Consider the following 23,114-nt stretch of genomic DNA (forward strand, 5'->3'; position numbering starts at 1 on the left):
TTAATTAACTTGAATGTCCCTAGTGTATGATACTGCACTCAGGGCCAGTATATTAAATGCTACTAGTGGGCTGCATCACTCATTGTGCCACCCACAAAGGTAGCCTTTTACAACATGCCTCAGGCCTACTACTGCAATCTTTAGTGAAATATTACACTTTCGACCTGACAAAATAAACCTTTTGGCAGGCCTAAACATTTGTTTATAATACTTATAAATCACCCCAAAGTAGTCCCTAAACACTCCTATGGCATAGTCATGGTACTTAAAAAGTAGGACATGTATGTTTACATGTTTCACGTTTTGGTTGTTTTTCGCTGCTGTAAGACTATCTCTCCCATAGACTAACACTGGCCTACCTTATTACACTTCCGATCGGGAAAAAAAAATTCCCGTACGACTCGTATCCGTATATTTTTACGTATGAATCGGACAAGTCCCGTCCCACCGGTGAAGTACGATTCGTACGTGAAAAATACATAAGAATCGTATCGGGAAAAGGTCTACGAGAAGTACCCGGACAGTTTTACGTACAAATCGTAAAACTGAAGTCAGAGCGCACAAGTACGATCCGTACCGCCCTTCCGAATACACAAGCGTATGTAAAACGTCCTGTATGTAGCGAACTCCGTATCACTCGTATCCCGGGTAAACTTGTGCCCGGGATACAAGTCGTACAGCCCCCCCCTCCGCCCCGCGTATGTCCGCACGTACCCCCATATGTCAGCACCGTATCCCCCGTATGTCAGCACCGTACCCCCCTCCATGTCTGCACCGTACCCCAGCCCTGTACTTGGATGCACCGTACCCCAGCCCTGTACTTAGACGCACCGTACCCCAGCACCGTACCCCAGTGCCGTACTTGGACGCTCCGTACTCCAGCACCATACCCCAGCGCCGTACTTGGCTGCACCGTACCCCAGGCCCGTACTTGAACGTACCGTACCCCAGCACCGTACCCCAGCCACGTACTTGGATGCACCGTACCCCAGAACCATACCCCAGCCCCGTACTTGTATGCACCGTACCCCAGCCCCGTACTTGGACGCACCGTACCCCAGCACTGTACCCCAGCTCCGTACTTGGATGCACCGTACCCCAGCCCCGTACTTGGACGCACCGTACCCCAGCACCGTACCCCAGTCCCGTACTTGTACACACCATAACCCAGCACCATACCCCAGCCCCGTACTTGTACGCACTGTACCCCAGCACTGTACCCCAGCCCCGTACTTGGACGCACTGTACCCCAGCCCCGTACTTGGACGCATCGTACCCCAGCCCCATACTTGTATGCACCATTCCACAGCCCTGTACTTGTATGCACCGTACCCCAGCACCATACCCCAGCCCCGTACTTGGACGCACCGTACCCCAGCCCCGTACTTGTACGCACCATACCCCAGCCCCATCCCCCAGCATCGCGTATGTACGGACCTTACAACAACATTGCGTATGCGAGCACGGTACAACAACATATCGTATGTACGCACCTTACATACGCGAAAACGACACGTACTGAGCCAGGACACTGTAAAACAGCACAAGGAGGATCAATTCGACTCGCACAACACCACAAAACACATCTACAGTAGAAAAAACATCAAAATGACTGACCTGGCACATCCAAACAGGCAAACAGAGGCCCAAACTCACAACCACCTCTTATAACACACCCACCAAATTTTCAAACTCAGGCACACCCACAAATGGACCAATAAAAAGGGCCCACACACACAAACCATGAGCCTTTGCAACAGACTCACTGCAGCTACAGAGCACACCCCAACAACTGCACCCATACACCTTAACATATACACCTTCACACAAACTCCTTCACACATACCCTCTCTTCACATTCCCACACACACCTTCACATTCATACCTACACACCCACAACCATCCACACCCTCACCCCACACCATGCCTACAGACAAGAATCCAAAGTTCACAAGGGAGGAGCTGGACATCCTTGTCAACAAAGTCATCAGAGTCGAGCCGGAGCTCTTTGGAACATTGGTCAGACAGACCAGCATAGCCGAAAAATCACGCCTGTGGCAGAGGATCGTCGATAGGGTGAATGCTGTTGCACCCATCAGAAGGACCAGGAATGAATGCCAAGCCAGGTGGTACAATCTGCGGAGGGCAGTCAAGCGGAAAATGAACGAGGACCACGCCCAGAGCAACATCACTGGAGGTGGGCTGCCCCGCAGATCAGTACATTACCATCCCTGGGAGGAGAAGGTGATGGCCCTGCTTCCGCCGGTGGGAGTACACGGACTTCAAGGACTTCCAGAGCCTGGTGAGTACACAAACAACTCATGGAACATGGGGGGAATGGCATCCACACCCCAACTACACAAAATGCACGCAAATACCCCCAAGCCCTCACCGGACACAACCACACTCAAAAACAACGCTCATGCCACTAACATGTGTATGCCCCATTCACAAAGCAAGGCCATGCCATGTTCCAGGCTACACGAAACACTAACCCAAGACTGGATGTCCGGGATGCTGGGAGGGTGGGGCTCACAAAACACATTGTTCAACTCTGAATCAGACACCATTGCCCTCAGCCCATATGGCCCAGATACATACCCATGCACCATGCTCAATGCACAGGGACTGGCTAAGTACTGACAAGGTAGCTGACACTTGGCCCTGCTGTAGGCAGCACAAGGCCCTCCTGTGACCACAGCAAACTCAAACACCAACACAACAAGCTCAGATATCTAGGACAGGAACTCACACTCACTGTCATGGCAGCATGCTCCATGGGGGGACAGATACATCACCTGGGAGACCCACTGCCAAATCACACTACACCCACCAGCAGGCCATGTCACACACACCCCTTACACAAGCACACACCCCCGGGGCAGGCAATGGATTTACCCACTCTCACAATGGACATGTGACACAACAAGATCAATCCATAGCCAAAGAAGCATCCAAGCCAAAAATCTACATGTCAAACACTCAGGAGAACATATGAATCTGTCCCCTGCAACATACACATCCACAAGTGAACATTGAGGAGAATGCTAGGCACATACAACTACCTGTAGGAACTGTGCCAACTTGAATATGTATGAAACATGGATGTCGCATGAAACAGCATTAACATTGTCTCTCTCTCACACACAGGGCAACCTCATGGATCTCCCCCAACAAGGGGGGAAGAATCACAGTCCCAGGCTCGGGAGGAACCTGAGCCCACCGGTAGCGATGCCTCTCAACATTCTGCGGATGACCCCAACCCACCTGGACCCTCTGGTGTCCAAGCCCCTGCAGCACCTGCTTCAGGAACATCTGTGCCAACCACCACCCCCATTCCTGCCACATCCCAGGAGACACCCAGGAGCCCTGCCCACACTGAACAACTGAGCCAGTCTGACCTGGAGGGACAAGGTTCGCCGGGCACCCAGGAGGAGGCAGACAACCCCGCAACTGCCATCCCTCAGGGGTCCCGTAGACCCGATGTGCCCACAACAGCAGGCCAGGCTCGTGTGGGCAGGGGTGGTGGGAGTGGAAGCAGGCAGAGGCGAGAACCTGACCAGCCAGCTGAAGGGACCGGTATGTCACACATACGCAACATCATGGACGCATAACAGCGTGACACCAGGGCCATCAGCGAGGTAGTGGAGACCCTCACAGAGATTAAGAACCAGCAGGCCGAGCAACACGCCAGTCAACAAAAACACCAAGGACGGATGGAGGCAAGACTGGCTGAGCTCCTGGCGGTGCAAATGGACATAAGCCGTTCACTCCGTCGGATTGCTGACAACATGGGCAACCCTCCCTGTGCCACCAGGCGAAGACCACCACCAGCCACAGGGAGGAAGGAGGAGGAGGATTCGTCCGACGGAGTGTCCCAAACATCGTCAAGGCCTGCATCTGAGGGTCCCGCGAGGAAGGTGGGTCGTCCACGGAAAAGACCGTGAGAGGCAGCGGACCATCCACATCGCCCAGGTCACCTGGCCTGGCACCTGGCCTTCATGCGCAACAGCATCACCTCATTCACTGACATTCTCTGCCACATGGACTTGCTGGTCACAGTCTGACCAATGATGACAAACACTGTGTTCTAGACTCTGATGACTTCAAATGCCAAGGATCCCATCTCCCCCTGTGAACTTTGGATTCTAGGCACACTGTATAGCACCTATTTTTTCCCACAAAACACGCCCCCCACCGAGAATAAAACTACATTTCTTTAATTAGATGTTGCAGTCATTTTTCATGAGTCCACAACATACGTGTGGGGAAATGTCAAACTATGCCTGAGTATTGAACTAACTCCAGCCATCCATACCCTGGGATCTGAGTCCGGTACAGGACACACATGGGTCACAATGTATCATCCAATACAGACATGGAGCACAATACTCACCCGTGATGGCCTCAAGCTGCTGATGGGGGGCTTGCAATACTCTGCGGACAGACCAATTTGGAAGAGTATCATTAAGACGTAGAGGTCATGGCTCATGTGGAGGTTCCCGGGGAGGGAGTCCCAGGTATGTTTGGCCAGGTGGGAGAACTATCTCCTGCATGCTGGAGTTCGGTGGATGTGAAGAATGGTGGCCAGGGCAAGGTTTGATGCACGGAGTTGGCCCAACGGGGTCTTGGATGACAGACATCCAAGGTTGGTTTGGGGTCTGGGGTTGTGGACTGCTTCCTGAGTGTGGGTGAGGAGTGTGAAGGTCATCCTGCAGCAGACAGTGATCCATTGCAGCTATCTCAGGTGGACGGTGATGTGGCTGGGGCACGGGATGTTGAAGCTGAGGTGTGCAGATGCACCCTGGATGTGGACAAGTTTTCCGGGAGTTTGGCTGTACTTGCTCTGTAGAGGGTGGGGCTTTAGTTGACACGGCTGGTGTCGTGGACCTGGGGGACGGTCTGTCTTGCCTGGGAGTGGATCTATCTGTGGATCATGTGCATCATGCGGAGGGCTTTGCAGCATGAGGTACAGATGCTGGTGAGTTGCATGGCAATTGTGAGCGACGAGTCCATGATGCACACCATCTTGTGTGCGTGGCCACTGGGTGCTGGTGCAGTGCCCTGGTGGGTGGGACACAAGGAGTTGACCCAGCTGTAAGGGGACAATCCTCAGATGATTACCTCAGTCCTGGCCAAGTCCAGCCTCAGGTGGCCGATGTTCAGCCATTCATCAACGGACCTCATGCCTGCCTGAAGGTTGGTACTGGCAATGGCTGTGTCTTTGGTGAGGGTGAGGAGCAGCTGGCTGTCAATGGCATATGAGATGATGATGAGGTTGTGTGCGCATGTGATGGTGGAGAGGGGGGTCATGGACACATTGAAGATTGACACGCTGAGAGATGAGCCCTGGGCCATGTGCCAGATGACGCCACTGTACTACATGCTTAAGGCTTGAGTCCCACTCCCATGGCCTTGCTGGTGAGCTACTTGGTGATTTCATCCTTGTTCATCCCCTGGATACCAGTGTTGGAGATGTGTGAGCTGACAGTGTGTGAGCACATCGTGTATAATGCTGTGGAGAGGTCAAGGGGGGTGGCCTCACCATTGTTGAGCAGGGCAAAGTTGTCGGTGTTGGTGGCAATGATGACGGTTGCAGTAGGGTGATTACTGTGGAAGATGGTCTTGTGCAGGTTGCCTGGAGCTCTTTGCGTGGAGGAAGTTTGTCAGTTGCTCGTTGCCTGTCTTCCTGATGACATTTTCTGGCTAGGGAAGCACGGTGATGTTCCTTGAGAGCCTGCGTTCCTGCCGTCCATTGTCTAAGAAGGGCCTGGGTCACTGCATGCCTCTATCTACCATGGAATGTGGCTAACTCCAATGATACATACATGACGTGCTGGACGTGGGCTACAAAGTGGGGAATGATGTGGTTGAGATGTGTGGGAAGGGGTCTGATGGAGATCCCCAGGGGATGTTGCACATGAGCCGGGTGTTGTATCTCCTGATGATGGAAGTCCAAAACCTGAGGGGGGTTGGTCCCGCGTATAATAGTGCGTTCTGCCTCTGTGTGCCAAGGCTTGCGTGTATGTCCATGAGCTTGCAGTGTTAGAACGTTGCAAGGGATTGGCTCAGCCTTGCAAGGGTGGGGTGTCTTTTGGATGGAGAGCTGATGTCAGTGCACTCACAATGCTGATGAGCTCCTTGATGTAGTTTGGTTTTTTGGCCTCGGCCCCATCTGAAGGATCTCCAATTGTCCTTGCTGATGATATGGTGATGGCTGTGTGTGCCATTTTCCAGGGTTGTAAGGCCACTGATGGTTATTTGTGTTGCAAGCTGTGCACAAGAGTCCTGCTAGACGTGTATGAGTCCAGTAGGTCTGCCTTGTCCCAGGTGGCTTAATTGTTGATGTGCGTCACAGGAAAGTCCGTCAACGTGGCAAGATTGTTGGATCAGTTGCTGATCCAGTGTGTGAGGTTGCAGGGTGTGGCGGTGGTGTTGGATCCAGTGTCCCACACAACATGTCTGTGTTAACTTACATCAAGCATCTTTGGGGGATTGGTAGCGGGGTGTGTGGCAGTGTGTTGCTTGTCGGAGACGTGGATGCTAATGTGGATGGACCAATGATGGATGCTGTTGTGGTTCTCATCCAGCCAGACGTTCCTGGCCCACAGCCACATGTATCCTGTGGGTGTGAGGGCGTGTGTGAAGATGGACGTGTTGATGGCTTTGCGGAATTGGGGATGTAGGCCTGGAGATCTGTAGATGAGTGTTACTCTGAGGGTTAGCAGGGGGTTTGTGCCAAACCGGATTTGTTACCCTGACTGCGTACTTGGGAATAGATATCAATTCATCCTCCGGGATTGTTAGTGCCGTCCCTGTGGGTGCTCTTGTATCCGTCTGAGATGGCAATGAAGAAGTTGTGTGCTGAGGATGCTTTTATCCAGGTGATGTGTGGGCCTGTTGTGTTGAGGAGGTAACAGAGTCCAATGGTGTGCTGTTGGACGGAGCCGGTGTGGAGTAGGAGGGTCATGACCTGGTTGGTGTGACAGGGCCTGGAAGGCGGGGCAGCACTGTGTAGGCAGTTGGAGTTGCACACTCAGCATGCGAAGGTGTCGTGTGTGCGCTTAGGGTATGCCTGAGAGCAGGCGGTTGATTTTCGGTTGGACATTGCTTGGAGGGTGGCTGCAACATGAGACTGTTGTGTGATATGGGTCATGCAAGGACATGAGGGTCGTGCAATGTGCACGTTGCATGCGCTGACGGTCCTGCCTTTAGCACCGCGTGGTCCCAACAGTGGCACAGACAAGCTGATGACAGCCTAATGAATGGGTGGAGGGAGGAAGGGAGGAGCATGTTGGAGGCGTGTGGGTTGCAGAATCCGGAAACTTGGTGGGCCCTTGCCGCAGGGGCTGCAGCAGCAGGCGGCATGTACTGGAAACTAGGCCGAAAGTAGCACACAAAGACAAGGATGTCAGAAAGGACAACTGCAACAGGCGTACGTAAAGGAAGGAGTGTCAGGTTACTCATAGCTCACCCAGAGAAAATGGATGAACAATCACCAAAGATGACTGACACAGGATCAGGAAACAGAAGGCCGAGCTGCGCACAGGAGACACACCGTCAGCATGCGTTGATGGCCCGTTGGGGGAAGCAACCTGCCCAAATACATACACAACCATAGACTTCATGCACAATAGAGATCATTAGCCATGAAGAACTGCATGCATGTTGCCGAACTACACATACACTCATATGCACAATCTTTGACAACTATGCCAGAGATGACGCATGCAAAGTGGCAAGAGACCTGCATTGACAGAGATGAGGCACTTTGGAGGGTGAGGAACACCTTTATTACTCAAACTCACACTAAGGGAAATTCATCAATATGAACAGACTCACAGGTCATTTGACTGAACATGTGGGACCTACGCTGGACACCCCCTTCACAACACAGATGTTGTAAATCCAAATGAACTGGCACACAAATTAAGGGGATGATCCAAACACCTCCTGCTGCACACGGAGAGGCTGCAATTCCCAATTGAGCCTGTTATGGGGATGTCACACACTATGTCCACCCGTAGCATCCCGTATGTTTCAGAGGGAAGTTTTACACACATTGATGCCTTCACCAGAATCCAAAATCCATTACAGATGACTGTCACGAAGGGTGACTATCAATTCATGGGAGTCAAGCTACATGTTATGTGCCCCATGGTGAGTCGACATGTATGCCTGGTAACACAACATGCACAGAAGCAGTCCCCACACATTCCAAACACGTACCACCCCCAAAATGCCTTGCTGCAATCCTTACCCAAAATGACATTTCCCCATGTCCGTGCATGGAACGCTGATTCAGCACACGTTGCAACACTCATGAGGAATAGCAGGAGGACAACGATGACACGAGCAGACAACATGCGCAAGAACCTGGGAATGACAGACACACAAGAAGTCAGCTAAAAGATTTTTCTCCACTTACATGGTCATTTACTAAACATGAACAATGCTGTCCCCATGCTAATTTAAAAGAAAGTGTCTCTGCTAAAATGTGTGGAATGACATCATCACTCGAGTGACACCTCAGAACACACATCTAAGTCACTTAGCATACAGTCAGCTGGACACACACATTGCAACACATGCCACCCAAGGCTAGAAGCGTGCACACTCAGACCCAGTGACTCACCATTATGAGAAGAAGTTGCGTATGAGCTGACTCCGGATATCCTCCTCCTCCTCACTTGCCTCGTGACCAAGCCCTTCATCCTCCACGGGTGGATGTTCCTGCTCATCCTGCTCCAGCAGGAGTGGCACTGCCTTCTCCACTGCCATGTTGTGCACCATGCAGCACACAAGGAAGATTTTGCAGACCTTCGCCGGTGCATATGGGAGGGACCCGCCTGTCTTGTGAAGGTACCGGAATCGGCTCTTCAGGAGGCCAAACATCCTCTCAATCACTCGCCTGGTCTGCCCGTGTGCATTGTTGTACCGGTGATCTGCAGCTGATCTTGGGTTGCGGAGAGGTGTCATCAGCCATGGCATGTTGGGATAGCCAGAGTCCCCTACATGGAAACATCATGTAAATAAGTGGGTCAGGAGATGCCGTAAGAGCCAAATATACCGCAACACACAGGACAAACAGAGTATACACACCAACAAGACATGCTCGTTCGTTATGCAGCCGCAGCATCATTTGTGGCACCCTGCTACGCCTCATGATGTAGGCATTGTGTGATGACCCTGGAAAACGTGCACAGACATGGGAAATCAGCATGTTAGCAAGACACACCACAAGGGCATTTATAGAGTGGTAATGTTTACGGTTGCGATAGGCTACCTCCTGTGCCTGTGGTGGTACCAAAGCCACATGTGTCCCATCAATGGACCCAATGACATGGGGCATCCCTCCCAGGGCATAGAAATCCCCCTTGACACCTGTCAACTCCTCAAGAGTAGGAAAATGTATGAATTCATCAAGGTGCTCCAACATGGCTGCCAAAACATCATGCAGGACACGGCTGAACATTGTCTGTGACATGCCACCAACATCAGCTATGGTGAATTGAATTTGAAACGTACCTGTGGCAAAAAAATGTAGGGCTGCCATCACCTTCATCTTGGTGGGTCAGCGCAGTAGGATACCTGTGTCGCAGTTGGAGGTGTGGTGCCAGCTTGTCGGTCAAGTCCTCAATCAACTGTTGAGTGAATCTGTAACGTCGGATGCAGGCACGTTCCCTCATGGCACCCAAGTCTGGCATTGGTCGGGGGACAGGCGGTGCCCTGCAGAAAATTGTATTGAATAACGGAGATTGAGAGCATAACAACATCAATGTCAATGAACAGAGCACATGCTAAACTGCTACTACACATCAGCTAAATACAGAGTCTGGTCTGTGCAATACATCCAGGACACGTATGCCAGCTTGGTGATACTCCTACGAAAAGCCAGATACACCCGTTGATTGGCAAGTCTACATGACATGCCCTGAAACGAGCTGGGGGCCAGTCTGAGTGAACAGCCAGAGACATCACAGGAGTGACATACATCCACATAGCTGCATTTAAAGGATGTCATCTCATACAGACAGCTGACGGCAAGCTAGACGCACAGGTCACATGGAATGTCAAATTTACAGATCAAACACATTGCGATGAAGGGGTACACGTGAAAACAGAAAACACAGACATTGGGATGACGCAGATATGTCCTCATGTGAAAATATCATGTCCGATGCATACAGACCCAGCTTACATGGAATCCACATGTGGCATGGTGTGCGTAGATGTGTGCCATGCCCATCTCCACACAGACACATGTTGGATGCAGCAACAGCAGATGTAGTTGACGGAACACAAACAGCAAGCTCATGGGAACACATGACACACACATGACATAGTCACATCGTGTTTTCAATGCTTTAGTTTGATGTTTTGTTGTTAAGAACAATAATGTGCCTGCATGACAGATGTCTCCCAAGGAAGTGCACAACAAACCACCTTTACACTTTCAGGGAACACGCTGGCACATTTTAAAAGAAGGCACTGTTCTAATAAGACTGTTTTTCAGATTATACATAAACATGTTCCCTCAGTGTTGTGGAATTTGGGTAAGTCCTTGGTTGTTGGTGATACCAACTTACGAGTGTCAAGTCATCAAGACCTCCGTGGGCCCATGTATATGTACTTTCTGCAACACCATTTCTTTCGGACAGTGGCTTCTTTAAATACGGCTGCCAGCTTCTTCAATGACTGGGTAAATGTAGTTTTGTGTGCACCAGATGTGGGAGACATCTTTTATACAGGCACATGTGTGTTCTGTTCACAAAATGGCACGTTCCCACATTATAAACATGTCGATTGTGTAAGGTATTGGTATTCCCAAGGGACCAACAATTTTTCGTTTTGGGTTCAAAAGTACTTACAGGTCTCTGAGTGTGGGGACACCTTTAGTATTGAGGTCTGTTAGTTTGCCTTGAGTGCACCACTCCTGTTTCTTTCAGGGTAAACAAGAGGTGGCATGACTTCATTGTATTGCTGTGCTCACCTGTTCCCTGACACTAGCCTCTCAGTATATTTCTCATTCAAGTTTTGGGCTGGTGTGTCCTATTTTTCCTTGTGTTCAAGTGGCATGGTGGGTCTACCAACTGGGGAGTACAGGGCTTACATATGTGCGGAGTAATCTAGCTGTTACTCATGATGCATTGCCTGATATGCACTGTGACCTATTGGTTTTGTACTCATGTGTCAGATGTATACAGGTGACTGATGTTTTTCTGTATCTTCACCTTGCCCACAGCATCATCATTGAAAACTGAGGGAGGCACCTGCACGGACCTGGAGGAGGGACCCAGCACCAGTGCCACCAGTGCTGGCGAGTCTGCGGGAGCCAGTGGCACGGAGGGCGAGGGGAGTCAGTTGGAGGACCTGTCTGGTGGCGAGCCCAACTTTGACGCAGACGGGTCCGAGGCTGACCTCATCGAGTGGGCGGAGGCTGCTACAACACCTGGCAGCAGTCCAATATCTGTCCCCGCCTCCTCCATTCCCATCACCGCCCTTCCAGTTGCTCCGGTCCCTTCTGTCCGTGCAGAGCACCACCATGTCTCCTTCGTGCCAGGCACCGCACCCCCTGCCCCTGACACCCCTGCTGCCCTCACTGCAGAGTCTGTGGACATACAGCGGCAGTTGCAGGTTGGGCAGTCATCGGTGCTGCATGTCCTCCATGGCCACACCACACTGCTGACACAGATGGTGTTGTTCATGGAGGGCATGTCCGCAACAATGTCTGACCAACGCAGGTTTCTGCAGTCCATGGACTCTTCCCTGATGGCAGCAGTGACTCTCCTGCAGCGCTTCGTCCCCCCCACCCCAGCCCCATCCACATTTCCCTCTCCCATACCTGTCCCATGCACACCCAGACATTCCCAAGCACGCACCCCACCAGACACAGGCAGCACACCACCTAGTAAGGGCAAGCGCACACCTCCTGGCATGCACACTCAGGGGGATGTAGGCACACCCACTGGGTCTGGGTCAAAAAGATATACACACAGCCACAGTCTGAGTCCGCAGGCCTCACAACCCAGTCCCTCCAAAAGCACTCCCCTTGGCTCCCCTGCCAAACTGTCACTCAAAGAGGTCTACATGGCTGAGCGGGCCCTCACCCCCACTGTGACACCGCCCCGCAAGCGGGCGAGGAAGTCCCCTGGCAGGGGAGTTGAGTCTACCCCCATGTCCACCCCCTCCCCCAGGAGCGCTGCACCCCATCCCTCGCCCCCCCTCCGTTGGCCCTGGGGTTTCTTCCGGTGCTGCCCCACCCCCTGTGGTGGAGATGTCCACCCCTGCACCCACCACACCTACCCTTCCCCCTCCTGTCCCTGCGGTGCCTGGTCCTTCCCCACATGATGCCCCCTCCCCTGTCGACGAACCTGAGGGTTCCACTGTGCAGGCAAGCTAGGGGAGACACGTGCCTATGTGTCCCCCAAGGACTTCTATTATGGACTGGCCATTGGCCTTTGTATATATTGTGATTTCTTAATTTCTTTTTTATGCTGAATAAAGCATTTTATTTTAACTTTGACCACTATTGCATTTCAGGTATTGATGTTGGTGCTGAGGCTTCAGGAGTTGGTGTTGTGGTAATGTGTTATGGTTCTGAGAAATGTTCTAGTCTGATGGTCATGAGGAGGACCATGGTATATGCGTGCCATCACAAGGTCTCTGCAAAAAATCATTGGTAGTGTGTGTTATTTTGGTTTTGAGACATTGTCCCAAGGAGTGTTCCTTCCTCTGTGGCACCTGACATCTTCCCTGCAAAGAGTTGCACAATTGTTGTGCTGACCCGTGTCTACATTTCCTTTGTTGGTGACGGATCCCTTCAACTATGGCCATGCCTGCTCAGCAACGTCTCCGGCTGCATCGTCTGTGCCATCCTTGCTAGTCACTGTACTTGTGTATTGAGTATGTTGAAATGCCTTCATGGAGAAATTCTCCCTTTTCAGCACTATGCACGTGTGTAATCCCGGACTAGCACACATTTGGTACTTGTTCTGCAGGGTATTTGGGCACATGACTCACAATTGTGGGCATTGTATCTGTGAGAACCCCACCCTATTCCTTCCATGAGAGACAACATCTTGGTGGCTGGCCCAGCACCTGTACATTCCTATCAGTCCTGGGATGTGCGTGACAGTGTGTGTTCCCTTTGGCTCTCTTAGTTTAGTAGGCAGTGACATGACTATACAGTCTTGTGGCATGATCTCAGTGTGTGTATTGTGCTGCATCTGCCAGGGGTGGGTATGCATGTGTTATTTGTCCTCACACCCACATGTGATGTGTCATGCAGTGGGGGAAAGACATCCATCCTCCAGGGAGTGGGACACTGCTGTTAGTGATGTGTTGTTATGGCACTATCATCATAGTCCAAAGTTAGGGATGCGTACATACACCCATGGAGTTGTGGTCATCTGATAATGATGTACACCCCCCATGTCTCTGTCCACTGCTGGGAGTCCTCTGCACCCACCCCTCATATTGCAGGCCACTGCTGGGAGTCATATACACCCACCCCTCACATGTCTGTCCACTGCTGGTAGTGATATGCACCCACCACCATGTCTCTGTCCACTGCTGGGAGTCCTCTGCACCCACCCACATATGTCTGTCCACTGCCGGGAGTGATATGCACCCACCCCCTTGTCTCTGTCCACTGCTGGTAGTGATATGCACCCGCCCACATATGTCTGTCCACTGCGCTGGGAGTCCTCTGCAACCACCCCTCATATTGCAGGCCACTGCTGGGAGTCATATACACCCACCCCTCACATGTCTGTCCACTGCTGGGAGTCCTCTGCACCCACCCCTCATATTGCAGTCCACTGCTGGTAGTCATTTACACCCACCCCTCACATGTCTGTCCACTGCTGGGAGTGATATGCACCCACCCCCATGTCTCTGTCCACTGCTGGGAGTCCTCTGTACCCACCCCTCATATTGCAGGCCACTGCTTGGAGTCATATACACCCACCCATATATGTCTGTCCACTGCTGGTAGTGATATGCACCCACCCCCATGTCTCTGTCCACTGCTGGTAGTGATATCCACCCACCCACATATGTCTATCCACTGCTGTGAGTCCTCTGCACCCACCCCTCATATTGCAGGCCACTGCTGGGAGTCATATACACCCACCCCTCACATGTCTGTCCACTGCTGGTAGTGATATGCACCCACCCATATATGTATGTCTACTGCTGGGAGTGATATGCACCCACCCCCATGTCTCTGTCCACTGCTGGGAGTGATATGCACCCACCCCATGTCTCTGTCCACTGCTGGGAGTCCTCTGCACCCACCCCTCATATTGCAGGCCACTGCTGGGAGTCATATACACCCACCCATATATGTCTGTCCACTGCTGGTAGTGATATGCACCCACCCCCATGTCTCTGTCCAATGCTGGGAGTGATATGCACCCACCCCCATGTCTCTGTCCACTGCTGGGAGTCCTCTGCACCCACCCCTCATATTACAGGCCACTGCTGGAAGTCATATGCACCCACCCCCATGTCTCTGTCCACTGCTGGTAGTGATATGCACCCACCCACATATGTCTGTCCACTGCTGGGAGTCCTCTGCACCCACCCCTCATATTGCAGCCCACTGCTGGGAGTCATATACACCCACCCCTCACATGTCTGTCCACTGCTGGGAGTCCTCTGCACCCACCCCTCATATTGCAGGCCACTGCTGGTAGTCATTTACACCCACCCCTCACATGTCTGTCCACTGCTGGTAGTGATATGCACCCACCCATATATGTCTGTCCACTGCTGGGAGTGATATGCACCCACCCCCATGTCTCTGTCCACTGCTGGGAGTCCTCTGCACCCACCCCTCTTATTGCAGGCCACTGCTGGGAGTCATATACACCCACCCCTCACATGTCTGTCCACTGCTGGTAGTGATATGCACCCACCCATATATGTCTGTCCACTGCTGGGAATCCTATGCAGCCACACACCCACCCACCCCCTTGGTGCAGTACACTGCTGTCCTGGGCCTACACACACACCAATATAATGGTGATATGCTGCACCAGGCCGTAAGCCAACATTCGTGGTGTGTGTACGCCTTGTATCCCAAATGTACTGGTGCCGTAGGGGTACGTGTGATACGGACCGTACCCCCGCATTCAGAGGGTGTGTACGGTCCGTAACACGCGTACCCCTACGGCCCCAATCCAATAGTGATACGGCCCGTACCCACGCTATGAATGTGTGGGTTCGGTTCGTATCACTATAGTGGTGGTGCCGTAGGAGTACGCGTGGCCCGTATCACGTGTACCCCTACAGCGTACTGGGGCTCCGTTTTCGCGTCGGACTCAGTTTTTCTGGGATTTTTTGGCTCCTGGAAAAAAATAGCTGTGCGGCGTGACGTAGGGATGATTCGTACTTGCTGGTCCGTAAAACGCTGCCTGACTCCGTACGGACGTCGCGTACGCGCTGTCCCGGATCAGACTCGTTGGTAATTTTTAGCCGTTCGGTGTTTTGTACGTTTCGTACGGAAATGGTATTTTTGTACGATTCGTACTTGCTGGATTGTACGGTGGATTTCCCGGGTACGAGTTGTACGGAGAATACGCTCCGTATGACGATTCGTACCCGGGTTTTACAGTATTGGAATCGGCACCTTAATAAGTGATAGCTTCAGTTTGGGACCAGATAAAGAAATGCTTCTCCCACACAAATGAATTGTAATTTAAAAGATTTTAGTTACGGTTCTAAAAATGACACCTTTAGAACAATAGGTACATCAAACAGGGGCATCCCTATTACCCTAACCTCAGGCCAATAAATATAGCGGCTACAGTCGCTGTCGATGCTTTCCCTTGGCACATATTAAAGAGGAAGCATTTATTGCAATTTCTGTTCCTGTTATCTGTTGGGCTTGTTTTGTTTTATTTCTTTCCTCTGCCATTGTGTCCTTGTTTCCAGTGTAAATGATATTTTCTGTTATGTTTATTGTGTAGCCCTGTGAGCACCTTTTGTGTACTGTATATCTGTATTGTTGTATAACTGTTTTCTTTTTTTAAGTAAAAGATGTTTTTGCATTTATAATTGTGTTTTCATAAATTGTGCTGAGTACCTTTTAAATGATTTTTGTTGTGTTTTCTCATGTAGATTGTGTGAAAAACTTTTAGAAAGATTGCATTTGTCTGCCCTAAACCAAATGTGCCTTTCTGCCTATGTCCAGGGTGATATGACTATGAGTGGCTCTCCTGTGGTGTTTTGTGTATTGGTTCCAGGCATAGGGACAAAAGAGAGCTATGTGTGGAGGGAACGCATCTTCCTGACAGGATGATCAGTAAGGATGTGTGCCTTGCTGGGATTTAATTTTAAAGGGCCCTGCCTATAGCTCACACAAAATAACTAGACATCAGGTTTTCCTTGTATTTCTCATCCTAGACAATTTTGATCCATAACTGAGGGAGAGGGGAAGAACAGACCAAAACAAGTTTTTGGGGTAGGACAAGAAATTCCCCCATGCAAAGGCTGGAACCAGGTGTAAAAGTGGCACCTTCAGAACCTCTCATCAGAACACCCCTGGATCCTTGCAAGCTTCAGAAGAAACACTGCCCTGCAGTTTGAAGAAGGAAGACTGGACAAGCTTGCCTTAAACCCAGACCTCCCAGACGTGATCCAAGGGTCAGTTGGATGACCTTCTGAGTGTGCTGCAGGAGCAAAACAAGCTTTCAGATTCCTGCCTGAAGCTTCCCAGCTGACAAGCCCCAAATGGACCTGTCTTGACTTGCCTGAGCTCTGCTGCTGACATTTGCTAGAGTGAGTCTTTATCTCCAGGAGATGGCCCACAGGTCCTAACCCGTGGCGAGCATCAGAGTGCACTGTCCCTGAAGAAAAGGTAAACATACAGAGGTTTAGGGTTTCTTGTGAAAACAAAGGGACTACTGTACGCCGAGAAATGACCACGCGTGTGAAGCCCCAGCAAGACCTGTATTTCACATAAACAGCAATCGTTTGCAATGACTGCGAGCGTGAGATGCCAGCCAGACCTGCTCTTCGCACCCACAGTAAAACAAGGCAACCACCAATGAGAATCTCCAGCGATCAACGGATCTTTGCACTATAAAAGCGACCATCATGATGTCGGACCTACTCCTCCCACCAACAATGACCTCCTTGTGGGCACCAATAAACTGAACAGCAATTTCTTATGCAGACTTGAGAAGGCAACTCTTCAGTGGGACAAACCTGCATTCCTGCATCTGACCTGCACTTCATCATGATTGGCCTAAACTTGTGAGTTTCTCCCCGTCCAGCACGTTCAGCTATCTGTGAGTGTTACTTTACGCTTTTTGGCATTATTTTCACCTAAAACTTTAAGAACTCATGTCTCCAGTTCAATTGATTGGATTTGTGTCATTTTGTTGACATTTAAATTTAATAAAATTAACTTTTTGTGCTAAATTGGTTTGGGGTTTTTCTTGTGTTGTGTTTTCACTTTATACTGTTTGAGTGCTGCATAAATACTTCCCAGTGCCTCTAATTTAAGCCATACAGATTTTGTGCCAAGCTACCAGAGGGTCAAGCAGAGGTTTATTTAGAGACTTTTGTGGTTCACCCTAACAAAGATTGTGTTTAATATTTGCGTGTGGATGCCACCCATCTCAACTAATAACCAAACTTCCTTTATTACCAAAAATCAAAAATGTGAGCAACACATCTTGTACAAAAAGTGGAAAGTCATGATTAAATCCTTGGAAATCATCCTCCATATGTTCAGCAGATTGGTTGATATCTGGAGCACTCTTAAAGCGTTTACCATGGCTGGGATGATTAATACAATTACAATTTAAACCATCCTTACAGATTACAACACCATCATAAGCTCAACCTCTTCTACTCCCCATCTTCGGTTTATTTCCCACAGACTCCTGTGTGAATGAAACCAGCAAGCGTAAATCGAGGTGTTTTAAACCTAGACAATGTTGCTCCTATAGTGTCCAAAATGCTGTCAGTACCCAATTCACAGGCCTCCCTGTATTAGCAAATGTCAGCCCTCAATAAGGCCTTCCTGCTCTAGTCCTGATACATCAAAACAATAGCACACCAACGATCTCTTGGCAGAATGCCACAGCCACCTTGAGGCTTAATCCACAGGATATGTGTGATTACTTGCCTCATACTTCATTAAAGCTGACTGACTAGATCACAATTCTGCTATCCATTTCCCTAAATAAACTGCACGACATTAGACAGAATCGGGATCATCTTTATGACATGATACAAAGGGGCATATTATCAATGGGCCAGCGATAATTACTGCTGGCCATGCATAGCGATAAATGTATCGCCCTGGTAGCACGTTATTAACAACGCGTTTCTCCAGGGCGATAAAAATTCCGGAGATAGCGAGGTTATCGCCGTTTTGCATGGGAACATCGCTAGTTTTCCAGCGATGTTCCCTGCAAAACGGCGATAACCTTGCTGATACGACCCTGTGTTCGTATCAGCATAATCCACCCCCTATATCAAACATAGGTAAGTCAGGATTTTAGCAGACGTTAGATTTTGGCGAAAAAGGCCGTGTTCGCCAAAGTCTGTCTGCTAAAATCCTGTGGGCTGCCTTGTAAATGGCGCGATGTGACCATCAGCGATATTTGCAAGGTAGTCCATCCGGGGTACGCCCAGTGATTCCCACTTTGCATCTCATTAGAGATGCAAAGGGAGGCATTGGGAAAAAAGGGTGCAAACATGCATAATCGCATGTTAGCACCCTTTTGTAAATAGGGAGATAGTTTTATCTCCGCTTTTTTTGGCTTTTTAAGCCAAAAAAGCGGAGATAAAGCCCTTGTAAATATGCCCCAAAGTTTGCAAACTGTACTTTCTATATCTCTGCCCAAAGCATTCTCTCAATAGGGGCTTTTCTCCACAACCAAACCCTCTCATTAACACATCACTGAGGACACCTGCACCTGAAAATCCTAGCATGCACACTAGCCCAATGTTTCAGAGCATTCCTCACTGCACACTACCTCACAGACATTGAAGGCACAAAAAGAGGCACATAGAGAGGCAGGATGCACAGTTTAGTTTGTGCACATTTACATGTCTGGATGCATTCTGTAGCACACTAAATCCCTTTAAAGACTATTCAATTTATGAATGTTTGTTTTTGTTCCACACTACAAAATAGAGGGGTGATATGTTGTCCCAATTGTATGTAAGACTACTGACAATATAAACAATGTCTGACATGAATATTATGGTCTAAATATTGTCTTAAAAAACGATTGTTCCATTGGGTGTAGATTTACAATTGTTTACACAAATCAGACAATGCCTAGATCACTATATTATGTTTCCTTACTCTTAGCCTCTATTTACACTGTATTAAAAATGGGGCATCATTTACTAGTACTAATTATCTACTTGCCAAAGCTTTCTAAAAGTTTTTTGCAAAGGTATATGTTATGTTATATTATGTTGTTATAAAAGTTTGTATAGCGCTCGTACACCCGAAGGTGTCTTGGCGCTGTGCTGCTAGTGTGGGCAATCAGCAAGGCAGGATAAGTCCCAAATGACTTGTGTTTTAGAAGAGCCAGGCCCTTAAAGCATTTCTTAACTGTAGAAGTGTCTGGCAACTTTTCATTTCACAAGGGATGGAGTTCCACAATGTAGCTGTAATGGCCACCAAGCTTTTACCGCCCCAATGGGCAAGAGGTGTATACCAGTTAAAGTGTTGCCTAAGGGCAACTGGACCAATACTGTGCAGTGCCTTAAAGGGAGTGCACAAGGCCTTGAAAGCAATTCTCATTTTCGCCGGTAGCCAATGCAGTTGATTCAGTGTCATAGATGCTGAATGAAATTTAGGAACATTACAAATCAATCAATCAATAAATCAGGGATTTGTGAAGCGTGCTACTCACCCGTGTGGGTCTCAAGGAGCTGGGGCAGGTCGTGCAGCTCCAAGTTAGTCGAAGAGCCAGGTTGTGAGGCTTTTCCTGAAGGTGTGCAGATTGGGGGAACGTCTGATGTTGAGCAGGAGTTTGTTCCAGGTCTTTGTCGCAATGTAGGAGTAGGCTCTTCTACCCATTCTGGCTCTGCGGATACGCAGGTTTTCGGTGAGGTCGGCGGACCGGAGGATTCTCGTGGATGCATTGAAGGAGACTCTTTTGTTGAGGTATTGGGGTCCAGTGTTGTGGAGGGATTTATAAGCATGAGTGAGCAGCTTGAAGGTGACTCTCTTCTCGACGGGGAGCCAGCGGGGGTCTCGTAGGTGCTGGGTGATGTGTTTGTTTCGTGGATGCCGAGGACGAGCCTGGCAGCGGTGTTGTGGATGGTCTGGATGGAATTTTCGGAGCAGGGATTTATTGATTACGGCATAGAGGGCATTTCCATAGTCAGGTCTGCTGGTTATGAGTGTGTGGGTGACAGTCTTTCTGGATTTGGAGGGATCCACTTCAAAGTTTTGACAAGCATGCAGCGTTGATGTGTCGGGTCATAGTGAGGGAGGAGTCAGGTAGGATGCCAAGGTTCTGGGCATGGTCCGTGAGAGCAGGGGGGCTGCCGAGGATGGAGGGCCACCAGGTGTTGTCCGATGCTGAGGGGTGGGTCCGAGGACGAAGACTTCTGTCTTCTCGGAGTTGAGCTTCAGACAGCTGCTGCTCATCCAGGATGCTTTTTGAGCTGTGGCTTGACTTCTACACGTTTCAAGTCATCGGGCAATGTGCTGGATTCAAAGGTGGCATTGAAGGTGTGTCGTAGCTCGGGTGCTATGGCGGTGGTGACTCTGTTGAAAATGTGCTGCGGGCAGGGGTCCCTGTGGGCTCCTGAGTGAATGCTCTTCATGGTCGTGGTGGTGTCTTCAGAGGTAACCGAGGTGCAGGCAGAGATGGTAGGCTGGCGGGCATTGCTGGGGTGGGCGTGGTTTCTGGTGTCTGTTCGTTGAAGTTGTCGTAGAGGGGCTTGATCTTGAGATGGAAATAGGACCTGAGTTTGTTGCAGAGGTCCTGGGAAGGTGTGAAGTCTGTGGCTTTGCATGGGGGGTGGTGAATACCTGGATGTTGCTGAAGAGTTCCTTATAGTTGCTGGAGTTGGCGAGGATTTTGTCCTGGTTGAAGGTCTTTTTGGTGGATCTGATGCGTTGGTGGTATTCTGTCATGGTGTTCTTGTAGGTGGTCCGAGGTTCCAGGGTTTTGGTGTTTCTTCATAATTTTTTGAGGTGTTTGCAGGTGTGTCTGGTTTCTCTGATGTCAGTGGTGAACCAGGTGGCTTTCATGGGGCACTGTCTGTCGGAGTTACGGAGGGGGGCGAGCTTGTCTGCGCAGTTGGTGATCCTTCTGTGGAGTTTGATGGCTGCAGAGTTGACGTTGGTGGTGGTAGGAGGGTGTCATGGTTGAGGGTGGCATTGAGGTGCTCCTCAGTGACTCTGCTCCAATTCCTTGGCGGGGGCATGGTGTAGGTTTGTGAGGAGTGTTTTTTTAGAATGAGAAGTGTACACAGTGGTGGTCCATCAAGAGGGGCTGCGTGGTGTGAATGAAGCAGATGTTGTTCCCTCCTGCGAAGGTGGGTTCAAGGCAGTGTCCTGCCTTGTGGGTGGGGGTGGTGATGAGCTGTTTCAGTCCGATGTTGGTGAGTTTGTCCAGGAGGGCCGTGGAGTTGGGGTTGCTGAGGTTATCGAGGTGGAAGTCTCCAACCAGATTGTAGTCCGTGGAGTCAGTGATGGTTGTGGCGAACGAGGTTAATGGTCAGAGGGTGTGCAGACGAGGGTGCCACGAAGGGTTGTTCTGGGGCTAGTCTGGATCAGGAAATGGAGGTGGTCTGTGGGGGATTGAGTGGTCGTTCATGCTGGAAGTGGTGAGTAGGAGGGAGTTGTTGTGAATGATAGTGAGTCTCCCTCCTTGGTGGTTGGGGCAGTCATTCCTCTGGATCTTGTATCCATCAACGATGGTGAGGGCGATGTCGGGGATGGAGGTGGAGTTGGTCCAGGTTTCCCTGAGAAAAGTGACATCTGGAGAAAGGGTGTTGATGAGGTCCAAGATCTCTACCGCATTTTTGTGCTGGGAGGTCACATTGAGGAGGATGCACCTCATGGGTTCGGGTGTACTGGTGTCTGAAGGGTGGGCGGTGGCCGTGGGCGTGCGGAGATTGGAGAAGGTTTGGTGGCAGTGTCGGCAGGAAAACTGGCAGTGGGTGGTGTCCGGCGTCCACAGCTGGCAGTTGTTGTTTCTTCCGGGGTTGAGTGCGCCTGAGTTTTAGCGATGGTGAGCCGGAGACCCAGGGTCCCTGGCGCTAGTCGCGGTCGGGTCATGGATGGGCGCAGATGGGCTTGCCTTTGGCGTGCCAGGGGTGCGGCGGCACAACGGCTGCCATTAAGTAGCGGAAAGGGAGGGAACGTAGCTGGGAGGCAGGATCGGGGACCAGCGGGGGGGAGGGGCCAGGAGGGCAAAAAGGACACAACAATGCACAATATAGAAAAAGATATATAAGAATATAAGGAAGAAGGAATTTAAGGGAAAAAATAAAAATAAAATGAATACAGGAATACAGGGAACAAACAAGAAATAAAAAGAGAAAAAAGAAAACAGGAGACAACAGAAAAACAGGCACAGTTAACACAACCAGACAGACCAGCAGGGGCCTCGAACACCTACCAGGAAATAGAGGTGCAGGAGCAGCGGCCGCGGCACAACAACAGGGTTGAACGAGGGGAGAGCAGCATTCCCTGACCAGGAGCTCAGAGGTCTTGCTCAACTGCTCGTGCAGCGGCTGCCATTAAGTAGGGGACGGGTGGGATAACAGCTGGGAGTCTGGAGTGTGAACCGGCAAGGGGGAAGGGGCTCTGGGGGCATTAGCGGTGGAGAAAAAGGCGCAAAAAGGGCACGGGCAAAAAGGACACAACAAGGCACAATATAGAAAAAGATATATACGAATATATTAAAGAAGAAATAAAAGTAATAAAAATAGAAATAAAACGAATACAGGAATACAGGAAACAAACAAGAAATAAAAAGAGAAAAAAGATGAATACAGGAGACAACAGAAAAACAGGCACAGTAAACACAACCATACAGACTAACACGGGCCTCAAACACCTATCAGGAAAGAGAGGGGCAGGGGCAACGGAGAAACAACAGGGCTGGGCA

The sequence above is a fragment of the Triturus cristatus genome, chromosome 10 (genome assembly GCF_964204655.1).
Source record: "Triturus cristatus chromosome 10, aTriCri1.1, whole genome shotgun sequence".
Classification (NCBI taxonomy): domain Eukaryota; kingdom Metazoa; phylum Chordata; class Amphibia; order Caudata; family Salamandridae; genus Triturus; species Triturus cristatus.